This window comes from Ovis canadensis, chromosome 7, assembly GCF_042477335.2.
Source record: "Ovis canadensis isolate MfBH-ARS-UI-01 breed Bighorn chromosome 7, ARS-UI_OviCan_v2, whole genome shotgun sequence".
Lineage (NCBI taxonomy): Eukaryota > Metazoa > Chordata > Mammalia > Artiodactyla > Bovidae > Ovis > Ovis canadensis.
Window position 1 is genome coordinate 34894483 of NC_091251.1, and position 16615 is coordinate 34911097.

The 16615-nt window shown below is 38.5% G+C and overlaps 1 non-coding gene and 1 gene segment (V, D, J or C); one reads left to right on the forward strand and one right to left on the reverse strand.

The window, feature by feature from the left end:
• LOC138443432 (M1-specific T cell receptor alpha chain-like) overlaps positions 1-16615 on the reverse strand; it is a 1249782-nt gene that overhangs the window by 321313 nt on the left and 911854 nt on the right.
• Positions 2585-2656, forward strand: TRNAS-GGA (transfer RNA serine (anticodon GGA)). Its single transcript has one exon. It is a non-coding gene; the product is annotated as a tRNA-Ser (tRNA).

Genomic DNA, 16615 nt, shown 5'->3' on the forward strand with positions numbered 1-16615 from the left:
GTTCCCCAGCCAGGGATTGAACCCACATTCCTTGCATTGGAAGGCAGATTCTTACCCACTGGACCACCAGACAAGTTCCCTGATTTCATCCTGACTACCTGTAGTCTATTCTCAACACAACAGCCAGAGTGAGACGTTCTATGGGAGCTAGTCATTCTTTTTTCTAAACCCTCCTGTGGTTCTTCATTTCACCCAGTCCTTGAACACATTGGGCGTTTGCTAACTTAGAACTGAAGTCTTTCCTCTGCCTGAAAACCTCTTGCCCCAGATAGCCTCAAGGTTCATGCTCTCATTTTCTTCAAGTGTTTGCCCAGATGTTATCCTTCCAGCAAGCCTTCTCTGACCACCTAATCTAAAATTGCAAGGGGAACTACTTTCCAGTGCCCCACCCTCAGCATTACCTAATCCCTTTACCCTGCTTGATTCTCCTCTCCATAGATTCACCTTCTAATATACTATACAATCTACTTATTATGTTTGCAAAGTCACTTTATTCGTGTCCGACTCTGTGCGACCCCATGGACTGCAGCCTACCAGTCTCCTCCGTCCATGGGATTTTCCAGGCAAGAGTACTGGAGTGGGTTGCCATTGCCTTCTCCTACTTATTATGTTTAATGCGTATGAAAATGGAATCTCCATGAATTTGATATCTTTGAGCATTTTGTTAATAGGAATATCTCAAGTGCCTACAAGATAGCCTGGTACAGAGTGGACACTCAATAAACACTTGTTGAATACATTATTTGATCTGAGAACAAACATACTTTCTGCATTGTGATGGAACTGGACACATTGCCCCCACTGCCCCCAGTTCATTCTACATTTACACCAGCCTATGTGCTAGGGACTCTGCCTGTGGATTTCACTGACTGAGAGGTAGGAACAACGGATTCCCTGCAAGCCAAACTTCCAGAGAGGGAATTGTCCTCATACAGAGCTCCAGCCTGGTGATTATGTACGTTAATACTGGAAGGAAGCTGAGGTGACAGATGAGGACTGGAAGGCACAGTTTTTACTTTCTGTTGTTATAATCATGGAGCCCAGCCTTTATGCTGGGGTAAGGCCTGGTGCTTCTCATTAATGCAGCTTAAAATCTCCATGTCTCAAGACTGGGATCCTTTTGTAGGGTCTGATGCTGACTCTGCTAGATTGGTGGGTGGTGCCCCAGATTGTGGGGATGTGTGCTGCCACTGGGGAAATTACACACCTGCTGCATCTCTTGTCTTTGTGGGTTTTTCCAAAACACACAATTCTAGAAGTCCTGGTATTTTTGCTGTTTACCTGACATACATTCCATCTTATTTTAAATGTCATAAACTGGCCAGTGGTTATTATTTCCTCCTTTTTTGATGAGAAAAATGAGGCTTAGGTATATTGTATAACTTGTTTAGGGGCACTGAGCTCATAGTAGAAGCGTTTGAACACCAAGGAATTTTTTTTGACACCAAGACTGGCATTCATACGGTTATATTATTAGAATCTCCAATTCTGTATGCAGTGGAATAATAGTTTCAAATATCATCTTGCATATTTTCCTTCTTTAAAATTAATTTTTCCCCTTATAACCCTCTTGTTATAACTTCTGGAGTTGAATCTGATTGAGCCAGGAAAGGGAGATTGCAAAAAAAATCCAATGAGATTTGAGACCAAAGGTTCAAAATCTTGACTTTGTGTTTTGTAATAGACCTAAAAATTTTTGAGAGGAGAAAATACATTAAAAATGAAAATGTTTTTTGTTTCAAGAGCCAAGCACTTGATAATTTTTCCTTTTGAAAGTTTGCATGCCAAGAGCAAATTTCAGGGAAGTTTTTATCATGAATCCTGCTCTAAAACCCTGAACTAGTAAGTGAAAGTTGCTCAGTCATGTTCGACTCTTTGCAACCCCATGAACTATACAGTCAATGGAATTCTCCAGGCCAGAATACTGGAGTGGGTAGCCTTTCATTTCTGCAGGGGATCTTCCCAACCCAGGGATTGAACCCAGGTCTTCTGTATTGCAGGAGGATTCTTTACGAACTGAGCTATGAAGGAAACCACTTGGGCTAGGAATGCTGATGATAAAAATCATAAGATTGATTGGCTATCCAATCAATGCAAAGGGAAATTTTATGTGGTTTCTGTCTGGAATTCTGAAAGTTTCCAGCTTTGCAAAATTATATTTTCCAACATATTTCAGCCACAGTCAAGTAGAAATAGCAGTATGATCGATTTAAATACTGTTTTGCAAAAATATCTGAAAATATTTTCCAATGTGAAGAGGTTCATGGAAAATAACTGGAAATTGAGAACTATTGGGCCAGCCAAGGGGATCTCATTAAGGAAGGTACATGGTGAGTGGACCAAGTGAAGGATATGGTTGAATCTCAAAAGACCAATTATTCCTACGGGAAAGAAATTGTGATTCAAGACAGCAGGTAGAGCTGAAGCTTGCATGCTGAGTCTTAGAGAAATACCTAGAAGCTACCTCATGGCATTTATAGTTACATTTCTTTGACCAGAACTTAGTTCATGGCCATACCTAGCTACAAGAAAGTTTGGACAACACAGAATTTATTTTGAGGCAAAGTAAAGGAAGGAAAGGGCTTCCCTGGTGGCTCAGAGGTTAAAGCGTCTGCCTGGAATGCGGGAGACCCGGGTTCAATCCCTGGGTTGGGAAGATCCCCTGGAGAAGGAAATGGCAACCCACTCTAGTACTCTTGCCTGGAGAATCCCATGGAGGGAGGCTACAGTCCATGGGGTCACAAAGAGTCGGATACGACTGAGCAACTTAAAAAAAAAAAAAAAAAAGGAGGGAAAGATAGCAGAATGGATATTGAGGAGAAAAGTGCATCACAGAGGAAGAAGAAGAAACAAATGGCTTTCAGAACATTATGCTAAAAAGACAGACTTTATGGAGAGATAAATCATACCCGTCAAAAACAAAGCTAAATAAATGAAATGAGCCATTGCAAGAAGAATTTTGATAAGTGGGGGATTTCAACTGTCCTCTTTCAGAATGTGACAGAATTCACAGAAAACAAAACAAAGGTAACGGAATTTAATAGTACAATAAAAAAGTTGAGTACTTAGGTGCACACACAAATATGAATTCATAGCTTTCAAATAGTTAGTTGTGATTATGTGTGGTCCCAAAGTAAACCTTAAACTTTTTTGAAAAGTAGAGCTTTTATAGGGATATTCTCTGATCATAATCCAATTAACATAAAAACATAAAAATATAAAAATGAAAAATGTAAACTCTTTTGAGATGAAAAAATGAATTTCCAGATAAACCATGAAGTAGAGACAAAATTTAAAGAAAAAGTAACCAAGGGTGCCAAAAGCAAAGAAAAGGAATAGTTCACACCAAAACCTATGGGACAGAGTTAAAAGTATATTCAGCAGAGAATTACTAGCCTTAAATGCCTTTTGTGGACATAAATATTGCAACTGAGAAAAGTTTCCCCTTTCCTAATCCTTACAACAAGTGGGATTGGTAACAGATGCATCTGATCAGTGTTTTATGGAACTTGTTAGAAGAAGCTCTGGTTATGGGGGGTAACTGCTGCACACTGGGGATTAACATCACCAGAAACTATCATGGAGGTCCCACCAGAGGGAACATACTTGTTTTATGTGGTGGATATGGTCATATCCAATATTTTCTTATTATACCATCACATTCTTAAAACCAACTGGTTCAGTTTTGAACACCTGGGTCATCGCTTTTAGGATAATGTATAATGATACATTCTCAGTCAAAGTGATTCTAGGAAAATAAATGAAAATCTATGTGTTTGAAAGTTGGGAAGGGGTCAGTAAGGGAAGCAAGAGGAACTTGGTTTTTATGTTTTAAATTTCAAATTAAAGGATTTCTTTGAAGTCTGAGTCTTATTCACCTGTCTTGGAGTTTGCTTATACTCTTGACTTTAAGAATATACAAAAGTTCATCTTCAGAATCAGAGTCCTTTATTCTAAGGAAGAGATCTGGAGACTCAAGTGGATATTTGTTCTTTCAATAAATTCTGTTGAAAAATTTTTTTCCTGTCATAAATGGTTTCCTTGTGAAACTGTTTTCAGTGTTGAAATCAGTATGTGGCAACATGGTGTTAAATGCTACAGAAAGGTTGTAGGAAATCTGATATCTGTCTAATGCAGAAATCAAGTTCACAAATGAAAAATAAGTATTTCTTGACAAATAGTCATTAACAATAAACTTGCTTTGGTAACAGATTGAGGAAGTAAACATTCAGGATATATTCATGATATGAATTATAAATACACGGTCAAAGTTCTTCCAGCTTAATCAGTAAGAGTAGAGCCTCTGCTTGAGTTAAAGGAAGATGGAACTAAGTTCGGTTTTCATGTCAAATTTTATTTTGTTTATCATTATAGTTATTACAGCCAGTGCTGTAGGTTCTGAGGGGTATCAGGAACTTTGGTCTGTATTATGCTGATGCTGACCTTTTTAACCTGCAGCAAATCCCTGTGGAAGCTGATAATGCTGTGAAGACTGGGACAATTTGGAGAAACAGATTAAAAAAAAAAAGTGTGCTGTTATCTAGGAGGGTGTAAATGCTGAAACATTAAGGTCAGTTTTTACACGTATAATTTCTGGAATAGATTCACTTGAAGGCCCCCTCGAATCAAGATGATTATTTGTCTAGAGGTTTGGGAAGAAAATCTGATGAATCTGGCATCTAAGGGTACTGATTAGGACTTGTCCATCTCACTGGTAAAACAGGAAAACTGTTTTCAATTACTTTCATATGAAGCTTAATTTGGGATGGTACAGGGAGGGAGGAGGGAGGGGGGTTCAGGATGGGGAACACGTGGATACCTGTGGCAGATTCATGTTTATGTATGCAAAAGCAATACAATATTGTAAAGTAATTAACCTCCAATTAAAATAAACTTAAACTTAAAATTAATTAAATTAAAAATTTATTGAAGCATAGTTGATTTACAGTGTTGTGTAATTTCTATTGCACAGCAAAGTGATTCAATTTTGTATATATATATATATATATATATATATATATATATAATACACTCTTTTTCATATTCTTTTCCATTATGGTTAGTTATAGGATATTGAATACAGTTCTCGACTATGCAGTAGGCCTTTGTTGTTTATACATGGATATTTCTTATAAGATGATTTTCCTGATAGTGAAATTTGTTCTGATCTAGCCTGAAAAGGACAAAGTTGAATTCACTGGTTAGCAAAATGCAAGCAAACAAAAATGGAGGAAGCGGAAGAAAGAGTTGGTGGAGAATACGGAAAAAAATATATTTTTCTGACTGGCAAGAAGTCTTGTGGTAAATCCAGGGACTCTACAAAGATTAAAATTTTCTGAGATTCTTCTTTAGGAACTGTGCTTATGTAGTAGGGAACTTGAGACTGTGTGAAAGGGTGTCAAAGGGAAGCTGGGTTACAATTGCTGATGACTGAGTGGAAAAGAGACAGCCAAATTTGAATAGATTTTTTTAGTACAATTTTGTTGACTGGTAGCTTCAGTGAGCATCTTATTTTCCCAAGTCATTCCTGGAGAAAGCTGCTCAATTACTGACCCCATGCTATAGCAGTGAAAACAGTGGTGAAGAGAACAATCAATCCATATTCAAAGAGTTATTGCTGGGGCTTATATAGACCTCTGTCCTCCTTAGTACAGCTGGTCTGAGGTGAGACACCCCATTCTTGGAGCTCTTTGATGCCTTCTAGTTTCCTTTCTCCTAAAAAATTTAAATGAGGAAAATTTATTAAAGATCTGATTTGCTGTAATAAGAGAAGCTTCATTATGGTGCTCTTATTCAATTCTTTCCTTTAAAAACTACCGAATTAGCTGTTAGGGTTCTCTCCTGAATTTATTTTATGAAAGTTTGCTTAAAATGCTGCCTGAGTAATTTTGGCAGATAATAGTGCTCTTTCCATTTCCTGTTGTGTGTTAATTCTTGATCTGATAGCCTCTAAAAAATGTGTGAGATAATTATTTAGGCATCAATTTTTGACTTTCTGTTTTCATGATTCTTGAGCTATATCTCTGCAGCTCCTAACACAGTTGAAGTCAATGTATCATTGATGAAGCTCCCATGCTTATGAATTTGGGATGATAGGGAATTTTTGGTCAAAAGTTCCTTCTCTTGTAGCATATTTTCTCCTATTCACCCAGTCAAAAGCTGGTTCTACCACTCTGTGTCTGTTAACTAAGTGGGGCCTCTCGTTCACACACAAAAAATCATATTCCTTTGCTGTGAAGTTCAAATGAGAAAATATAAGGAAAGAACAGAAAGGTGGTAATACTGAAGCCTTTGGAATAAGTAGCCCTGCTATGTTGAAACTCCACCTTAAAATATTTATCCAAGGACTATAATTTCAAATTAAATGTACAGTATAAATAAATCTACATTTGTATTATTTGTAGCCATATATTGGTCCTTAGACATTCCTGAGTGATGAAGAAAATGGATCGCAGGCTATAGGTACCAAGACTCTTGCACATACAATGACCAAGAAGTAAAAATCCCTGACTTTTCATGGCCTGTGAAGATGTTCACGGACGTGTCTTGGGGTATATAATTCTGCATCATGGAGGGATCTGATCTGAATTTGGATTTCAACTAATAACTAACCCAGCCCACTAATCAGTGCTACCACATGGAGAAGAGAGGAAAAGAACAACCACCACACTCAGGATACACACTCCCCTGGCAGAGGAAGGAGCAGGGTTGTGGAACAGAGCCACTCTTCCTGGGTCATAAGAAACGCAGGCATGGACATTTTGCAGAGTAGTTAAAGGGAAGTAAAGCCTCTAAAATAATAAAGAATTGATATTATGAATACCAATTTTCAGAAAGTGTTTAAACGAATACCAGAAACATTCTGGAGTTGCATAAAGGTCTTTGAACCAGGGAGTGACTCCCATTGCAAACTGTTCTGGTACAAGAATATTACAGGACACTTAGAGGTGCAGCAGTTTGTATCAGAGTAGATACTATTTTCTTTGCCATTAAACTAAGTCTTTTCACTAATGACTTAGCCAGGAGCTTAGAACTTAATACGTAACTTTGCTTTGTTTTATTAAATTGACTCAAAAAAGCATGCAGCAGGGTGCTTATGAGTGATAATGTTTGGATTAGTTTTATTATTCAGCAAGAAAATCCCAGAAAACTACTCATATTCAATGAAGCAAGCATCCTTTAGAATAGGAAGTTTGACAATGTAGAATCATGGGTGGCCTCTCTTAAAAGACTGGCTTAGGTCACCTTGGAGAGACTCATTTGTAGGATAAATCACCCTTTGGGTTACTAAAGACAATTTTGATTATAGAGAGGTTGCAGGATGTTTAGGGGTTATTTAGCGAGTCTTTCTTTAATAGGATCCATGCATAAGCCTACTGTCATTTTAGAAAAAAGTGAGCATAATCAGGTGCTTGGGTCTGAGACATACAAAACAAAAGATATTATCTGTTAGGTATGGGTCCCAGAAAATGGAAAAAAGCATTGTTGTGTGGACTCACAATATAAATGCCAGAACCACTCTGAATCCAGCATCCTTTGATTTTCTGGGGCTCCAATGATGGTGGACCTTGGGAACCCAGGTTTGAGGCCCCCTTGACCAGCTGACATTGGAGTGGGGTCACTCTTCAGGGCCTGGATCAGCAGTGGTCCAGCAGTCCTACACAGACCATGGGGGAGACTGGACATCAACAAAAGCCAAGGCAGGAGTCTACTGGGAGGACCTCTGATGGTGTGTGGGAGCTGCACTAACCTCTTCCAAACTGCCCAAGTCTCTCGGGTTCTTAGACAGGTCAGGAGCCGGCACGGGGAAGGCCTCACAAGAGAGAATGAACTTCCTGCTTATCTGGCAGGTAGTCACTCTAACAGTTAGTTGGAAAAATAAAAGAGACATAAGAGTATTTGTATGTATCCTGGGTTTGTAGATCAGGTATATGTATGTTGTTGTCATGAAATATTGTGGGTTCAGGATTTTTAAATTAGCCTTTTAGTTTTCTTTTAAGGTCCTGCAATAAAAATCTCTCCACATGTTGCGAAGACTTGATCTATAGATCACATAGGTATTGCCTGTCTACTGCAGTCAATGTTTCAGCAGGAAAAAGTAGGTAAGGAGCCTCTCATAGAATATTATATTATAAAGCTTTTATTCTCTTTTCCCCTCCATGGCTATATGTTATCTTTGCATATAAATACAAATAATGGTTCCATATTTCACAGGAATTATTTGCGACAGTTCCACTAAATGTAAAATTACTCTGTAATGGAAGACTCATGGATTTTGACTGAGGCCATAAAAGAGGAGTCTTCATATTCTTGGAAAAGATATGTTTATGTTGTTCCCCATTCTGCCTGCCTCACAATCCTCCTTCCTTCTAAAAAAACTTCCACGATAAAGAAAATCAAAGTTAAAACACCATTTTTTTCTCATTCAACTCAGAAATTTTCTTTCAGGCAGAGAGCCAGAGACAGTGAAGGAAGCCTCAGAACTGCAGTCCCTGCAGCAGCGGTGTGGGCTGCAGCCACAGCTGCAGGTTTGGGTACAGACTGGAAGCATCAGGAGGACACTGCATCCATGGCACAGAAGTATGTGGCAGAGAGGCCAGGATGGGAGGCTGTGATGTGCAGGGGGCTGCGACGGGCTTTGGTATCAAGGGAGGCTGTTAATCCTCCCTTCTTCCTCACTGCTCCATTTGACATCAATAAAAACAGAGATTCCAGGCTCTTCCCCTGATCCTGTCTGTACCAGAGCAATGTGTCCGAGGTAGTGACTGAATGATCACAGTTGATTCCAGCTTGCCGCTCCCGGATGATCAGGGATGGAGGGCTTTGCTCCACTTTCAGATCTGCATTTAACCCTGTTCAGAGAAAATATTTTAGGAGTTCACTAGCTATTCCTATAATCCAGTTCCTACCCAGGGAACCACAAATGGGTCACACTGAATCTTATCTCCACTTCTGAACACCTTATGACAATTCCTTGACCCCCATGGTTCTCTTTCTAATAAACCCTCAACTCACAGCTTAGTTGAAGCCACAGAATTGTTGCTAGTAGCTTTTTCATGTTTCCTTTTCTTTTTTCTTGTCCACTTCACTGAAGATTCAGATTAAGGTGCCTTGAAAGCTGATTAGGGGTCCTCAAACATGATAACTTTTTATCTACAGAAACACCATTTCAACAGATGTTCCAACCAATTAGAATCACCTCATGCAATTCACTAAGTTCCTCCCTTTTGTTTTTTGTTTTTTTTTAATGCTTTGGTCAAAAGGGTGGGTTTCTTTTTTTTTTTTTCCTTTTTGAATGTAAGGAGTGCCGCCTTCAGGATATTTGGAGAAATTACTGAGAGAGTATGCTGTGGAATTGAGAGTAAACCGTAGAATTTGCTTTTTGTAAGCCAACAAGGTGTTTCCAAAAGTTTTTAAACAAATTAATCCTTAAAAACCTCATTTAATTAGTCAGGACATTTGTCATATGACAGAAATATAATTGAAGTAAGCTTAGTCAAGAAGAGAAATACATTGGCTCCTAAAGCCTAGGCAGTACAGAATCCATGTACGTATGTATACATTAGCGCCTATAACCTAGGCAATACAGAATATATATATATATATATATATATATATATATATATGTATGTATGTATGTATACATTGCCTCCTATAACCTAGGCAGTACAGAATATATATATGTATGTATATGGGCCTCAGGTATCCAGGGTGCCAGGAAACCAAATCTTTCAAGGATTTTCTTTTATTCCACCTCTCTCTGTACGTAAGATTTATTCACTTAGACCACAAATCAGGAGACCTAGATGCAAACAGTTTCTAGCCAAAGTTCATTTCATGGCATGGCCACCAACAATGAATTCCTCTTTCCTATCCCAAATGTAAACATTCTGGGATTTTCTCACCTTAGTTTTATGACTGCAGTGGGGTATAGATGGTATGATTGGCTCAACTGGGTCAGGCATCCACCTCTGAGTCATTCAGGAGTATCAAAGCTGGTGTTAGAATTATTGTCAGTATGCACGTATGTTTAGGCTTTCTGGTGGCTCAGATGGTAAAGAATCTGCCCGCAGTGTGGGAGACCCGGGTTCAATCCCTGGGTCGGGAAGGTCCACTGGAAAAGGAACTGGCAATCCACTGGCAACCTACTCCAGTTTTCTTGCCTGGAGGTCTCATGGGCAGGGGAGCCTGGTGGGTTGGAGTCCATGGGGTTGCAAAGAGTTGGGCATGAATAAGCGACTAACACACGTGCGTGTGCATACGCGTTTATCCTGCTAGATTGTGAGCCTTCGGAAGACAGGGACTTCTTTTCTTTATCCTTCTTGATTTTCCAGTGTCTAGCACAGTGATTGGCACATGGTCTCTGTATTTGCTTGTTAAAAGTAAACGTAGGGTGTCTGTAACACAGACTGGGTGGTTGACACAGCAGGAATGTATATCTCATAGTTCTGGAGGCCAGAAGTCCAAGACCAAGGTGTCAGCAGGTTTTTTGACTCAAGCTTCTTTCCTTGGCTTGTGGATCCCTGCTTTCTCGTGTTCTTAGATGGTCTTCCTCTGTGTTTGAGCATCCCAGTGTCTGTGTCTAGTCACCTCTTTTTTTTTTTCCTCATCACCTCTTTTTATACGGATACTGGTCAGGTTGGATTAAGGCCCACCCTAATGACCTCATTTTAACTTAATCACTGTTTTAAAGGCCCTATCTTAAAATGTAGTCACATTCTAAGGTACTAAGGGTTTAGGTTTCCACATATGAATTTTGGGGTGACACAATTCTTCCCACACTAGTCGGAATAAAAATAGTTTTTGTTTTAAAGATGGAAATACAGGAGAGTTGAGACTTGGTTCTTGGTATTTACGTGCTGGATATATGAGGGAAATAGAAGAGGCAGAATTCAGGATTTTTTCCCCCTATGATTTGATGCAGACTATGGAATTATACAATAATACAAATTTTTGCAAACTTTAGAAGTTCAAGTGAAAAGATTGTGTATTTCTACCAATCATCCATTTCATCAGGATCTATTCACACAAGTATTAACTGATGCTTTAAAAATTCCTTCCTTAGAAGTTGTTAATAATATCACCATTCTCATTTTTGATATGCATTTGTGTTATTTTTCTTATTACTTCTCTCATTCTTGATGTTGTGTATTTGTGTTTTCTTTCTTTTTTCTTAACGTATTTTCTAGAACTCTTTTAAATTTTAATTTTTGTTTTGCTTTTAAATTAATGACTTTTATTATTAGACTTTCCACTTCATGTTAGTTTATTTTGCCCATTATTATTATTTTTTATTTCTTGAAAGCAAAATTTAGCTTCTTTATTTAACTCTTCATTAATAAATGTATTTAAAGCTATATATTTCTTATGAGTAGTTCTTTGAACAAATCCATAGATTTTTGTATGTAGTACTGTCATTAGAGTAAATTTTAAATGATCTGCAGTTTTAACTTTTAGTTCTTTGACCTGGAAATTATTTAGACTATCATAAGTGGTTAATTTCCTTCAACTTATTTACTATTTAAAAAATTATTAATTTATTATTAATTTAAATTTTAATATAATTTAAATTTAATATTTAATTAAATTATTTTATAATTTACTTAAATTATTTATTTATTTTTAAATTATCAATTTCCAGCTTTATTGTATAGTATTCAGAGAATGTGGCTTTTATACATCTTTCCTATAGCTTCTTTGAGTCATGATACATGCTCACATTCTGGTAAAGGTTTATATATATGTATATATGTATATATATGCTTATGGGCTGCAAAGTTAGTTTTCATCTCTGGCTCTTTCTCTGAGAAGTAGTTGTTAAAGTATCTTATAATTAATATCTTTTAAAATTATTCATATATTTCCCACAAATTTTGCTTTTTATTTTTCTGATGCAATATGGTTTTGGAATAAGAACAAGCTCATTCACTCATCCTCTTATGAATTGAACAAATAACTATTGAGAATCCATTGTGTTCCAGATTCCAGGTTGATCTCTTAGGCTATAGCAATGAGAACACAAAAATTCAGTCCCTAATGTTGTGGATTTGATGCGTTTGAGCTGTGGTGTTGGAGAAGACTCTTGAGGGTCCCTTGGACTGCAAGGAGATCCAACCAGTCCATTCTGAAGGAGCTCAACCCTGGGATTTCTTTGGAAGGAATGATGCTAAAGCTGAAGCTCCAGTACTTTGGACACCTCATGCGAAGAGCTGACTCATTGGAAAAGACTCTGATGCTGGGAGAGGTTGGGGGCAGGAGGAGAAGGGGACGACCCAGGATGAGATGGCTGGATGGCATCATGGACTCGATGGACATGAGTTTGAGTGAACTCTGGGAGATGGTGATGGACAGGGAGGCCTGGCGTCCTGCGATTCATGGGGTCGCAAAGAGTTGGACACCACTGAGCGACTGAACTGAACTGAATGTTGTGGAAGACACAGCCTGTTTGAGAAAGGGACATTAACACTTATTCAACAATTGCCACCATGTTTGGAGGACGTTGTGATGGGAGAGTACTGGGCACTGTAAGAGTTTAATGGGCAGTTATACTGAATCAAGGAGGCTAGGAAAATCCTCCCTTAAAAAGTACCATTAAAGTAAAAAATAAGCACATTTTAGAATCTGAAAGTATCTATCAGGATTCTAGCAGAAAACTCAAACAAAATTTGCCTGATTTGGGGAGACTTTAATGAGGCACTAGCTACAGAAGTATAAGCAGGGAGTAGGGAACACCTAAGGGACAGTGCTATTTTGGGACTAGCATCACTCTGGGTCTTAAATGGAAGGGAGAGAGTGATTATTGGGACCTGGAGATAGAGAGGCTCTTTGGAGAGGCTGTCTTAAAGAGCTGACCTTGTGATAGAGGTTCAATGTCAGCCTATGTCAGTCTCACAGGTAGGAAGCTGGGGCATTATATCAGTTCAGTTCAGTCATTCAGTCATGTCTAACTCTTTGCAACCCCATGGACTACAGCACGCTGGGCTTCCCTGTCCATCACCAACTCCCAGAGTTTATTCAAACTCATGTCCATTGAGTCGGGGATGCCATCCAACCATCTCTTCCTTGGTCGTCCCCTTCCCCTCCTGCCTTCAATCTTTCCCAGCATCAGGATCTTTTTCAATGAGTTGGTTCTTTGCATCAGGTATTGGAGCATCAGGTATTTGGAGCTCTTGGCATCCAAAGTATTGGAGCTTCAGCTTCAATATCAGGCTTTCCAATGAATATTCAGGACTGATTTCTTTTAGGATGGACTGGTTGGATCTCCTTGCAGTCCAAGGGACTCTCAAGAGTCTTCTCCAACACTACAGTTCAAAAGCATCAATTCTTTAGCTCTCAGCTTTCTTTATAGTCCAACTCTCACATCCATACATGACTACTGGAAAAATCATAGCTTTGATTAGATGGCCCTTTGTTGGCAAAGTAATGTCTCTTCTTTTTAATATGTTGTCTAGGTATGTCATAACTTTTCTTCCAAGGAACAAGCATCTTTTAATTTCATGGCTTCAGCCACCATCTGCAGTGATTTTGGAGCCCTCCAAAAATAGTCTCTCACTGCTTCCACTGTTTCCCCATCTATTTGCCATGAAGTGGTGGGACCAGAGGCCTTGATCTTAGTTTTCTGAATGTTGAGTTTTAAGCCAACTTTTTCACTCTCCTCTTTCACTTTCATTAAGAGGCTCTTTAGTTCTTCTTCACTTTCTACCTTAAGTGTGGTGTCATCTGCATATCTGAGGTTATTGATATTTCTCCTGGAAATCTTGATTCCAGCTTGTACTTCATCCAGCCCAGCGGTTCTCATGATGTACTCTGCATAGAAGTTAAATAAGCAGGGTGACAATATACAGCCTTGACATACTCCTTTTCCTATTTGGAATCAGTCTGTTGTCCATGTCCAGTTCTAACAGTTGCTTCCTGATCTGCATATAGGTTTCTCAAGAGGCAGGTTAGGTGATCTGGTAGTCCCATCTCTTTCAGAATTGTCCACAGTTTATTGTGATCCACACAGTCAAAGGCTTTGGCATAGTCAATAAAGCAGAAATAGATGTTTTTCTGGAACTCTCTTGCTTTTTCCATGATCCAGCGGATGTTGGCAATTTGATCTCTGGTTCCTCTGCCTTTTCTAAACCAGTTTGAACATGTGGAATGAAATTTCCTGCTTACTTTCCTCAAAACTTGTTATGGAATGAAGACTGGCTGAGAATGAATCAGTAATATGTAGAGAAATCTAATGCTAGGCTTCCAAGGTGGTGCTAGTGGTAAATCACCCACCTGCCAATGCAGGAGACATAAGAGACATGGGTTCAATCCCTGGGTCAGGAAGGTCCCCTGGAGGAGGGCTTGGCAACCCGCTCCAGTATTCTTGCCTGGAGAATCCCATGGACAAAGGAGCCTGGTGGGTTCATAGGGTTGCAAAGAGTCAGACATGACTGAGATGACTTAGCAGATACACACATGCAGTGATCTTCAAAGTAGGGAAGAGATATATATTTAAGGGAATCAGTTTCTAGATCCTTGACTTCTCTATGTACTCTTTCCTAAAAATAATCTGCCTGAGAACTTGACCGTGATTCTCATTTCCTAACTTTCATTTCTCAACTGTCCTTCTTACTTTACACGGAATTTTTGCAGCACTGCTCTGAGGTTGAAAAACCACTAGGGCATTAAGGAAAAGTATATTTCTTCTTATTGGTGTTAGGAAAGCATTTAATCAAAGAAATTAAATCTGACCTCAGTCATTTCATTAAGAAATGTGCTTTCAAAAATCTTTTTTACCTGTTATATTAAAAAAAAACCTTCAAAAATTATAATGTATTTAGGTTGTTTTCATTAAGTATGCATTACTAGTAATTGTATTTACAACTCAATCCAGGAAAAAAAACACAACTTTTAACAATTAGAGCAGTATGATTAGGGAAAATTAAAAAATAATTTTAATTTCGTACATGTTTTGCAGACATTTTTGGTAATCAGTAAAAGACTTTTAAAAACAAAATGTATTGGAGAAATTGAATGGAAATATGATTTTAAGAAAAGAAAGGAGTAATATGACATCTTGTTCATGAGTTTTAATTGGATATTGATGGATATCAGATCACTTTGGTATTAAGATTTCATTGCATATATTTATAAGCTATTATATGAGTTTTGAGAATGTCAATATTTATACTGCAGTGGAATTTATAACCTTTAGAATTACTTAAACATTTAAAGTAATTATAAAATATTTTAGAAGTCATCTTAAAAATGTGTAAAGGTTTTATAGTTTTCTAAATTCCATCAGTCATCTAAAGTGCTGATTGGCCTACAAACATACATGCTTTGACAATGCAGAATTATTGGCAATGTCAGTTTTGGTTAATCCTTTAACCATTCTTTAAATTTATATCTTCTACAGATTGGTGGAAAATATCACTCATTGAAATTCATGAGACTTCTCCAATGTTTCCCCTTAAATCTGAATCTAAATGAAGTAAGACAGAACCAAAGATTTTTAGATCTGACATCACTCACCTTTCTGAAATTGCAAATGTTCTGTGTGAGAAATTATCAGTGTAATTCTGAGCTTCTAGAAAAGGTTATCTGCATCAGCCTTCCCATTAAGCAGGAATTTCCTTCTACCAAAGGGTAGACTTCCATTGCTGCAGTCAGTGGAACGTGTCTGTTCCTGATGTCGCAGAGACAATGAAGCTTCCAAAGAGAAGTGAGACAAAGAGCTGTGTTAGGAGAGAAAGAACATGAAAGCTCCATACTCTCGGTTTTGTTAGTAACCAAAGCAGACAAACAGTGTTAGGAAAGCATATTAATAGGAATCAAAATATCCTAATGTGGTCTCAACGCCTAAAAGTTCTATTCTGACCATGTTCTTAAACTAATACTAACCTAAGCACATGTGATATTTTGGTTTATAATAAGAAATGATATCTGATCTTCATGCCATTTTTGGCACCTAAAACTCTTGGAATTTCTTGTGGGAAGAGCCTTAAAGTTATCTTATATTATGTTAATGAGGAGATTTTCAGAAAGCACCTAAAGACAGTGGCTGGTTGACAGAGGAGCCAACCCTGTGGTTCAGTTCAGCTCAGTCGCTCAGTCGTGTCCGACTCTTTCTGACCCCATGAATCGCAGCATGCCAGGCCTCCCTGTCCATCACCAACTCCCGGAGTTCACTCAGACTCATGTCCATCGAGTCAGTGATGCCATCCAGCCATCTCATCCTCTGTTGTCCCCTTCTCCTCCTGCCCCCAATCCCTCCCAGCATCAGAGTCTTTTCCAATGAGTCAACTCTTCACATGAGGTGGCCAAAGTACTGGAGTTTCAGCTTTAGCATCATTCCTTCCAAAGTAATCCCAGGGTTGAGCTCCTTCAGAATGAACTGGTTGGATCTCCTTACAGTCCAAGGGACTCTCAAGAGTCTTCTCCAACACCACAGTTCAAAAGCATCAATTCTTCAGCGCTCAGCCTTCTTCACAGTCCAACTCTCACATCCATACATGACCACAGGAAAAACCATAGCCTTGACTAGATGGACCTTAGTTGGCAAAGTAATGTCTCTGCTTTTGAATATGCTATCTAGGTTGGTCATAACTTTCCTTCCAAGGAGTAAGCGTCTTTTAAT